Here is an 11219-nt window from a genome sequence, read left to right on the forward strand (position 1 = left end):
AAGCCTCTAGAAGGAAAAGCCTCATTATGGCTTCAGTGTAAGTTGGAAGACTTGACTTGTGGGTCAGTGCCAGTCTGACCGCTGTAGTTTCCCTTTGTGAGAATGAATTTTTGGGGAAAAGGTCGCCGATAAGAAGGAAAAATCTGACGTGGGATCTGTGTTCTAGATGAACACAATACAACCTGTTGAGATGTTTCTTACGATTCATTTGCCAGCGAACTATATTGATGATGTGGTTGTTAAATAATATTTTTACTGACATAGTTACTAATTTCTTTCACTGAATCAAAGTGTAAAAGACCAAAAGCTTAACCATGGAATCACACATATTCTTTAGAGGCTTCAACCAGTGTGTTGCTCATTCCCTGCTGAACTGCATTGTTCAATTCCATTGTGTTGTATTGCTCGCGCTGTGTACAGCAGAAGAAGAGCAGTCGGGAAGAGCTCAACTTGTCATGCGGCACCTTAGGTATCAGCCAATCAAACTCAAGTGCAGGTGCTGCCGCAGGTGCTCGTGGATATTTTTTCCTGTGTACTTCTCTCTAGCATTGCATTGATAGCTAGCATGGCACGTTATCATGGAAGATAGCAATGTAGAGTGTCCGAAGCCTACAACTCTGATTGTTTTTTGTGCCAGCACCAAACGTTGGGCACGGCCTCAATCAAGCGTTAACACAAGTGCAGCATTGACCACCTGTCTTCATGTTTACCTGATCCTTCCATGTGCAGTTGTTTCCCATCACCAGCCTCTCCCTGCTGGTCAGTGCAGCGTCAGTCTTCCAAAGCCACGCATGCATGCAGAGTTGTTCAAATCCAAAAAACACACATCACTCAGGGATGAGACTGAAAGCGGTGCTTCATCCCCCTGTGCACACATCTGTGTATTCATATGGAAGCATTGACTTTTCATTTCATTCAGCTGAGCTGCACGCATGTGTCTGTTTGTGGGTTTGTTTGACTAAATGTGTGTTTTTGAATGATGTAATGTCTGTCGGAGCCACTCTTCTTGCTGCCAGAGCACCACCGCTCCAGAAGTGCAACTCATATGACCTCAGCTGATGCAAATTTCATGGACAGTCTAAATCAAGGAACTGGAGCATATAAGGAAAAGAGAAACTGAGGTAAAGAGAAGAATCTGAAGAGAACTATGTTACACACACTTCTGTGCCCTTTCCTGCATGATAGTACCCGCATGTAGTGAGTGAGGGCCTCAAAGGAAGAGCTTACCTAGTTTTGGAGGAAGAACCTGACTGGCTTTTACAGAGCTCCAGCACCTTTGGGTTGAGCTGTTGTTAAAATCCCAGAATCAGGTTTTCCAGCTTATTTCTTTGTGTATGAATGGATGTTGTGAATGTGTGTGTGTATGCACAAGTGAATGCTGGATTTGTGGCAGAAAGATAAAGAGAGCGGGAGACACACACCCACATAGAATGGTGGTGGAGGGAGAGAGGTTTTATTTGTGTGTGACAGAGGGCTGCCTGTATCTGTAGCGTGTGACACAGTGCTCTCTCTGCTGCAGCAGCCAGGCCACGGTTTAGGGACATGTGCCAATGGACAGAATAGCCTGTCTGTTTACTACCTCTTACTGAACTCTGATTGACAGCATGGCTTCTTTGTGTGTGTGCGTGAGTGTGTGTGTGTATGTGTGAGAGTGAGTATGTATCGTACTGAACACAACCACACACACCACATAAACGAGAATATAAAGAAGTCACCATCCACACAGGGAAACGAAACCCTTTCTCCTCTCATATTGTTTATTTAACAATGCATTTATCTAGTCTTTTTTTTCCGTTCACAATATCACACCCACTTCACACACACACAAAGGAACACAAACGCTTTCACGCAACTCACACAGACCTACTCGGCTTCCTTTCAAATAAACAATCTCTCCACAGAACATATCGCTCTTTATTTATTGAGCAGGTCAAATAGCTCCCCGTGAACACACACACACACATCCCAGTCTCAGCTGTCATGTTTCTGGAGTGTCAGGTTGTGAAGAGCAGAAGTAGCTGCCTCACCTCTGACCTCGCAGCGGTCCCTCGAGGTCATGGGGACTGCAGACACACAACATGTGTATATCTGAGATTTCAGCGTTCAGACAGAGGAGGGCACAGATCAATGTAGGGAGGGTTTCAGCGTGTCCTTGTGGAGGTCAGAGCATCTGCAGTGGAGATAAAGAATAGAAAAATAACTGATGTTAGCATTCAGGAACAAAGTGATGTGTAGAGGATGTGGCTGCAGAATAGCAGAAGTTACAATGGGTATGATAGGAACTGTGCACCAAATGACTTTTTATTGATATTTTGTTTGGTAGGTAGAGATGACAACATTATCTGATTAGCACAGGACAACTAACACAGGCCTGAACATCTCTGAATTACATCAGGACTCTTTCAATGTCTGCAGTATCTTGAAATACACTTCTAAATACACTGGAGGCAACTTTGCTACTAATTTAAGAAGGTGGCAGTGAAGGGTGAGGAGAGCAGCAGTCAACACATGGCAAGAAATGCTAATGTTAGCATTTAATGCTAATTTAAGAACACACCCCCCCTCCCAGGCCCAGCTTCTCCCAACTGAGGGTAAAACTGTAACTGAAGGCACATCCTGTTTTATCCAGGAATGCAGCTTTTCTTATTTAGCATTTGGAATTCAAATTGATTTATCTTTATAGTTTAAAATTACAAATGAAAAGTCAGCAATATCGTACAAACATTGTGTTTGGAGGAAAATAATATCCTTGTTTTGTTTGGACAGCAATCACACAACCCTCACTGATATACAAGGTTTGGGTTTACAGTTTCTCACAAGACGAGACATGAGCAGCAAGACATGGATGAAAGTGGTAAAACAATCAGGACGGAGCGTGAAGTGCATGGGCACATATTTGGCAGAGCTGTTGACGAGGTGCGGTTTATGTGTTGTTATTAACAACAAAGGCTAAAGGAGGGATGACAGAGGAGGAGAGAGGTGGAGTGAGGTGACAGGAACTATAAACGACAGGAATTGGACACATCAGTGAGGCCAGCTGATAGTCATCCCCTCCACCCCCAAGCTGGTCCCTGCAGTGAGGCCCCAGACATGCACTGGAGGACAAAACAGGAATCCCCCATAGCCCCACGGCAGACTGACTGACTCTGCATGGTCGACATCACACACACGCACACAAACACACGCGCACACACACACACACGCACACACACACGCTGTGGGACATTCACGCAAGTAGGCTTACAGACAGTACAGGAATAACCCCAGTCTGGGGTATTACCATACACTCTCTCTGCCCAAAAACATCACCTCATCCACTTATATCACACTGCAGCACGATATAGTTTTAGCATATGCCATTAGTTACAAAGAAAATTTGCTCTTTTTGGTATTCCTGCTGATATTTTCCACTCAGTTGTGTTTACGTCACTTTTTTTCAACCTCCACTTGTCTTTTATCTTATTTGTAAGCAGGCATCTTTCTTTTTCTGTTGTCCCCCACTTTCCTTTCTGTTTCAATTTCTCTTTCGTTCTTTATCTCACTTGCACAGGCGTTTACATGAATACACAGATCCAGACCGTAATGCAATGCTTTGGTTCCTGAAAGCATTTTCTCCCTCAACGTTTATTATTCAGTTTACATTTTGCCGGCCCTGCAACATTTCACAATGACACAGGGTGATGCACAGACGTCTGAGTGACAGAAAGTGTAGTTTGAGAGGAAAGGTCAGGAGTTCCTCAGCCTCTAGTTCCTGACATTGCAGCACCTCCCACAGCAGAGCCAATGTGTTTATAGTTCCCCTCTGTGCTCATTGAAGCACCTCATTGACAACAAGGGGTTTTCTTCAACCTTTTCCCCTCAACATTTGACAATTTGGGGTATTTCCTGAAAAACAGAACAACACATACACTGACAACATTTAAACTTAATTTATATCACCATGGCTGGTAACCAGATATTCAGGCACATACTCAGACTCTCGAGATGTTTTCCAGAGTTTCCCTTTCACATATAAAAAACGCAGCAGGAGATTATCCAGATCAGACGTGTTCATACCAGGAAAATAAACGGAATATTTAGGAAGGGTGGCACCTGGGTAGAGCTTGCAGGAGACGGGACATGACGTATAAATTCAGGTGTTTATGTTTACAGCACATCTACACTGGCTTCGGCCATCATCATCAAAAGCTTAGTTGACATCTTTGTCTGCATCTTCTTATTTTAAGACATCTCTTTTTCATCCTGAGATAATTCTATACTACAAGTTTTGTGTCACATGTTGTAAACATTATCGATACACCTTCTCGCTTGCTGTGAATTTTGCTGCTATGTTCCAGATATCTTACTCGGGGCCTGGCAGTAAAATATCAGGAGCAAGTAACTCAGGCATCTGTGTTCTTACTCACAGCCCCTTCGAAAAATTTCAGAAACATGTCTGGAGTTCAGTGCATGTCTGAAAGCAGGTTATATTTTCTCTTGTTGATCACATGAAGGCAATAATGTCACATTTGTAAATGTGAGCTCCCTCTCAAGCTAGAAACCGTTGGACTACATATAAACTGTCTAAAGATACACAGTCCTGACGTGACAGACTTCACAGACACCAAATGGGGAGGTGGGGAGCGGGAGTGCTGTTATTTGTTTGTTTACTTGTTTGTAGCCTCGCTCTTTCTTCAACTAACAACCAAATGTGAGTGGTCACATAAGTGTTATTATTAAAGAGATTAAAACTTGGTTTTGATCAGTACACATTTACACAAGCGTAACAGAGTCAGCAGCAGAGAAACTCTCGTGTTCGGCTGGTGTTGGATGGTGTTTGTGAAAAGACACGCGAGGATCATCAGAGACGGACAGCTAGCTGTTTCCAGTCCTTATGCTATACTTTAAGATGACTCTTTCCCAGCTGTAACCTTCTTCTCATAAGAAAACCACAAAGCCTATTTCCCAAAATGTTGGTCTATTTATTGATCTCGTCCAGATAGAATCAATTCAGATGAAATAGGTGGGTGTTACACTGCCATTGCTTCACTTTCAGCAGGTCAATTTTGCTTTGTCATGATGGCTGCCCAGGACACACGATCCCCTCCGCACCCAGCACCCTGCACCCCGCTGGTTTCTGTATCAGGTCAAACTCGCCGTCAAGGATGCTGTCTATTTCCAGTTGACCTGGTGTGACAGCTCGTTATACCTGGGTTATGCGATTAAGGCTGCCAGGGCGGAGGAAGAGGAGCACGAGGAAGAAGAGTGTGGGGTTTCCTGGGAAGCTCCCTGCCAGACATCTGCTGCCGTCACTCTATCAGCACCGCCACCGCTGCCACCTCATTCCCGCTCCACCATCACGCCTCCTATCTGCGATTTGCCCTCTTTCTGTCTACTCAGAGACGGGTTCTTTGTGGCGAGCAGCAGCACTCCACTGAATAATTCAAAGAGCTGGCAGGGACATATGTGGATTAAGTGCCTGTAGAGGAGGAGGAGGAGGAGGAGGAGGTAGCGGGATGAAGGGACATGAGGGGGGTTAAGTCCATTAGATGTGAGGAGCTGAGGGAGAATTCATTGACGAGGCAGAGGGGTGGGCAGCAGTGTTACATCGGTGGGGCGCCTGCGTGGAAAGAAGAGATGGCTGTCAGAAATGAAAAAGAAAGGGAGGAGAGGGAGGGCGAGAGAGTGGGAAGGCATCGCGTCACGTGATCATCGGGAGATCCCTGAGCTGAGCTGGTCACCTGACTGACTGGAAACGCACCCTGCTGCATGAGAGCAATTCCCAGAAGTGAGTGTGAAACCATCCCTCCCTTCCTTGTCCTTAATACAGATAGAATACGTGCAATGTTAATACATCACAAAGTGGGCCCATTTTCTCTCTTTTACTTTCAAAAATGATGGTTTGTTGCATAATTAAGATTATATAAATTAACCATGTAATTTAAATGACATTCAGACCCTAACTGTGACAGCAGAGGTCCTTGTGTAAGACGGCCTTCAGTCATCTGCCTGTGTTTGAATATTGTCAGCCTAGATGATGTTGTAGAATCAGACAGTTGTGTGTTTAAAACCAGAGGTGCACTGAGTTTTGAGTTAGTTTGACTGATCACAGATTTAATACCAAGATATGAACTTCTAGCCCAGCTGTCTCTCGCCCACTCAGTCACACACCCACACTGCCAGAGCACCATTTACATACCAGCCTGTTCAGAGAATCAGGGGGATTCAAAGTGATTTCCTAAGATAGCAAGATTTCTACTCAATATAAAATCTAATGAAATAATGACCTCTACACTGAAGGTGATCATTTAACCTGACTCCACTCTTACTTCGTTTTCTATGGTCTTCTGCAGACTGAGGCCACTGTGGTCAGTGACTAACCATCCAGTGGTTGTGTGTGGGTGTGGGATCAGGAGAGTTCAGTCATTCCAGTTTCATGTTTGTTTGAACTCTTTTGTGGTCCAAGATTTTTTCACTTCAGAAAGTCAGTATTTTCTGAATCTCACTTTTTAATAATAAAACCACTCAAAAGTCCAAAAGATGCAAGATTCATAGTGTTTAGAAATCCAGGGGTCTGTTGGGCATTTTCTCATTGAGGGTTTTCTCCTCTGGCTTCCTCCTACATTCTTAAAACATGGAGATTGGGGTTATGTTAATTGGAGACTCTAAAGTGACCGTAGGTGTTGATGTGAGTATGAGTGGTTGTCCCTGTAAGTTGTCCCTGTGATACGCTGGGGACCAGAGTGAACCCCGCTCGGATCACTTGTCTGCTAGGATTGGTTCCAGCTCCCCCCAATACCCTCAAAGGATAAGTGGTATAGATGATGGATGGATGATAAAACTATAATATGCCTGTAGAAAAGAGAGGAGCAATATTATAACACTGTATAACAGCTGTTGAAAACACAGTAGATCAGTGAAAATGAATTCAGTTAAATTCTTTATTGAGAAAAGAAGTAGTGATGGACTCCGCCACAATCCCATCTGAGATCATTCCTTCTTTTCATGTGAATTATTATTATTATGAGAAAGACATTATCGGGTTTGGAAGTTATACAGTCATACATATCCAGTTCATCCCCAGTGGACACAGTTCATGCTGAGGCTGATCGAGCAGCATCCAAAGGCCTGGGCAGCCTGGGAGTGTGACTAAATAAACACATTGCAACCATAACTGCACAGTTCGTTGATGGACTTTATGGCCCTTCTCCGAGCGCAGCGCCTTCGAGCTTTGTAGAGCGGGAGGAAAAATGCACTCGGCATGAAGAGACGTTAAATACTTTCCATGGAAGCTCGTTGGTTTGTGTTCCCTGGAGGATGTCCGCACGTTAGTTTATACGTCCCCGGTGGGAATCTGGTGTTTGCTTTAGTTCCGGGTGGATTGGGTTCTGGGTTTGTGGGTCTGTGTTTTCAGGCCAGTAGCTCCAGAAACCAGCATCCGGGCAAACTTACAGTGTTTTTAAAAGGAAGCTCTGTAGCTGTTGCTGCTCTCATATCTAACACGTTTCAGTAAAATAATTAGAATTATGGAAAAGTATCCCCTGGTTCTCGATAAGTTTAGGTTAGGTAAATATTCCTTGAGGGTTTACTGAAATACATGTAACCACAGTAGGACATGGGTTTTTTTCAGAGCAACAGTAATAAAGAGTAATTGAACAGATGCAGACCTCTTAAAACGCTGGCCTGCCATGAACAGTTGTGAGCCAGCATCACTGCAATGACTAATAAAAAAAAGAACAGCTCTGTTGTGTCCATGATCAATCAGACAGACATCTGGCAGTGATTCATTTTATTAAACTGCAGCGTATATTTCACTTTCATACCTGCTTTCCTCATTTGCTCCTCCTCCTCCAGCCTGCTTCATTTCTCCCTCTAACATAATTGAAGTGCTTCTCCGCTCCCATGTAACCCAATACTTGTCCTAGAGCTCTAAAGTGTCATTTGGGCTGCAGCTTAAGTACTCTGTGCTCTGTGCCTCGCTCTAACCCATGCAGATCAGCAGAAACCCAGATTAGACAAATGAATTATTCAGTTTATTGCTGTAAATGCAGTTCGTGGTACAAGACTGTAATGAATCCTCTAAGACTTACGGACCCTGTTCAGACCAATGCTACGAGCTGTGTTTGTGCCCATCTGTGTCTAAGGATTTGGGATTAAAGATAACTTTCACATCCACCTTGTTTGGTCTCGATCTTCTGACGTTAAAGTTTGAAACAAAAAAAGGTGGTGTGAAAAATGCCCTGGACCAACGGAACAAAATTAACCTGACTAAAAGAGTTGGCCTCGGTACGGGTCAAACTGAACAATGGTTCAGATCGTTTACAGTTTTTTAATATTTCTGACTTTTGGCCAATAGTAGAAAGTTGAGTCAGCATTTAGTAATAGGAGAAGAAAAACAAAGACAATATCACTTTCTTACAGTCAACGAGGGGACGTTCATTTTGCTGGTAGTAATACCATAATAATATTACACTAGCAATGAAAATGGCCAAAGTGAACAGTTGTTTGGTTGTATCTCTCATATCTCTCTGTCATTGTGCCTGTGCTGATCTTGGGGGTGAGATTAACCTGATGATCTCATACTGTGGCTGATGCAGTCTTAAAGCAGGTGAGTCACCAGGCGATGCTGTGATGCCTCTTACTGGAATCGAGACACGCTCAGATCATCTCCCCTGGAGCTTAACTGCTGTACTTACTGCAGCGTCATCGCCCCTGTCCTCCCTCCCTCCCTCAGCCTTATCTCGTTCTACTACTCTCTTCCTCATCACTTTCCTCACCATCGACTCACATCTTTTCTCAGACCTCTTTTGCAGATACTGTCACATTTCTCCTTCTTTGTAACCTTTCCAGACAGTGGCTGTTTGTTCGATCCGTCATTTGATCCTTAAATTCTTCTCATAAGATGAAAATCATAAAAGTATTTTATGAATCCAATAAAAAAAATTCCTAGGGAAAGACACAACAGCACATTAATACAGCCACAAGAAGACCTTTGATAAAGGCAGAAACGAACAGCTTCACAAGATTTCCTTTTATTTGCTTTCATTAGAAACTAAATTCAAATTAAAGGAACTGTTTAACATTTTGAGAATTGCAGTCACTTGTTGCCTTGCTGAGACTTAAGGCTCATTCATGCTGCCTTCATCTACAAAAAGAAAAATAGGGATAGAATACTCTGCCGGTTTCCATTTACCTGTACATATCCAACTAAATCTGATGCCTGTCCAGGAGCCACTAGTCAACTAGCTTGACTTATAGCATAAAGACTGAAAATGGCGAACAGCAATTTAATCTAAAAATTAAAACATTCATTTATCACCAAATATAAATTAAACTTATCAGTCTACAGCGGCATTCTCTTCTCTGTCATGACTTTATGTGTCCTCTTTGTCCTCTGCCTTTTTTCCTTCAGCTACTCTAATATCCCCCTCTCTTCTAGTTGCATTTCTACCGCTGCTTATATTTTATCCCCTCCATCACACAGCAGTAAACACAAGACGGCTGGTTTGTTTTTTTAATTAGGTAAATGGACTTGAGTCTGCTGGACCAGACAGAGAAACCACTCTCTGGACTCCAGCACTGTCATAACAATTTCTTAAATTAATGAGGTTCAGCTCAATGTTATTAAAATCTCACTGTGCTGCGGATTATACATACTTACCCAGTGCTCTTTTTGTTTTTGGTTTCTTAGCTCTGCACTCGGCCTATGACGAGGTGAAGTATCCACAGTTTAGGAAAGAGCAGAGTCGACAGATGCTCATGCCAAATGTGGAATGCACCTTCGCAGCAAACCTCAGCCTTACCTGGTCCAAACAGGCTGCGATCAGACTCTCCCACACCCAGAGAAGGTGAGGCCTGGCTGGGCTCAGTGGGTGGAGAGGTGGCACTGCCCATCTTTTGAGACAAAACAAAATAACGCTCGCCCAGAAAGAGCAGTATTGTTCTTACTGGAGATAATTGTGTCAGATAATTATATCTATTAGCTGTGGTTTCTCTTCAGGTGCTCCAATGTCAATATTGTTTCAGTCTCTGAAAGCTCTGTAGCCCCTGCACTGTGGATGTGAGATAGACTTGCTGTAAAGCGTTGTGTGTGAGATGTATGAATTTTGTTTGCCAAAATAAAAAAGACACTTGAAGATTTCAGGTTGTTGTCTGTGTTTGTTAACCTGAAGTATTCAAGTATACAGTCAGTGACTGTGTCTCAGTTCTGGGGCCACCCCCTTCACAGGAAGTGGTCTGTGCGGCCCATGAAGGAGGCAGATCTTTCTGGGCCACTTGGACCACAAAGGCTGAACCAAACTGAAATGGTCTTGTATTATTGGTGATAGTAGTGATAATAATTTGCATTTATTCTTATTTTGCTGTAATTTTTTTATTGTAAAGTATTTGGATCAACAATGTTGGGTTTTAAAGTGCTATATAAATAAAGTTGAAGTTATATATGTGTTACAGAGGATTTCTGCTCCACCAGCTTGTCCCGCCCTCATTGCTGTCACCTAGCAACAGAGCTGTTGCAGGACTCAGAAAGGAAGTTCTAATCTCTACCAGTTTTTCAGTTGTTCAATTGAGATGAAGCGTGATACTCGAGCATCTTATATCTCGTTGCTTGCTGGTGCCAATACCTCTTTGAAAAACGGTTTGTCACCAAAGCACAGTGAATCCTGGGATAGGTTGGCCTGAGAGGGAACGACCCGTTGAACTGGGACAGCCTAGTCGTGCTGCTGTGACACAATCAGTCTTCAAATACAGCCTATGAAGGATGCAGCCTCTGAAATGAGACACATGAATATACATATACATATACAGAGAGCACATACCTCCTCCAAAGCTGATTGGCCACTCTATCACTATATATATATATATATATATATATATATATTGAGATCAGATACATCTGGATGAATGGCCAGATCAACACTAAATCCATCTCTTGTGCTCCAAAGGTTAATGGGCTCCTTCTTGGTCTTTACTCCACCCTTCCACCAAGTTTTATCAAAATGAATTAATTGTTTTAACATAATTCTGCTCACATGACAAAAAGCAATGAAAATATATTCTCGTCAACAGAGTTTATAATAAATGAATGTATAGATTTAACTGTTTTATCTGTCATTGGTTGAAGATAAACCTAGTCAGTCTTATTACCAGTGACATTTTGTTTCCCAACATTCCCTGTTTCCTTGTCGTCCATGAGCGTTTCTGACTTTTGAGTGACTGTTCTGCTCACAGAGGGCTTTTGT

The 11219-nt window shown here is 43.0% G+C and overlaps 2 long non-coding RNA genes across 2 annotated transcripts; one reads left to right on the plus strand and one right to left on the minus strand.

Annotated features, from left to right (window-relative positions):
* LOC138407232 (uncharacterized) lies at window positions 1-5329 on the minus strand. The gene is made up of 2 exons (XR_011240649.1): window positions 5189-5329; window positions 1-2170 (listed from the first exon to the last, which is right to left on the minus strand). It is a non-coding gene; the product is annotated as an uncharacterized lncRNA (long non-coding RNA).
* On the plus strand, window positions 2182-10119 carry LOC138407230 (uncharacterized). The gene is made up of 2 exons (XR_011240647.1): window positions 2182-5767; window positions 9671-10119. It is a non-coding gene; the product is annotated as an uncharacterized lncRNA (long non-coding RNA).
* The last annotated feature ends 1100 nt before the right edge of the window (window positions 10120-11219 follow it).

The sequence above is a fragment of the Paralichthys olivaceus genome, chromosome 3 (genome assembly GCF_024713975.1).
Source record: "Paralichthys olivaceus isolate ysfri-2021 chromosome 3, ASM2471397v2, whole genome shotgun sequence".
Lineage (NCBI taxonomy): Eukaryota > Metazoa > Chordata > Actinopteri > Pleuronectiformes > Paralichthyidae > Paralichthys > Paralichthys olivaceus.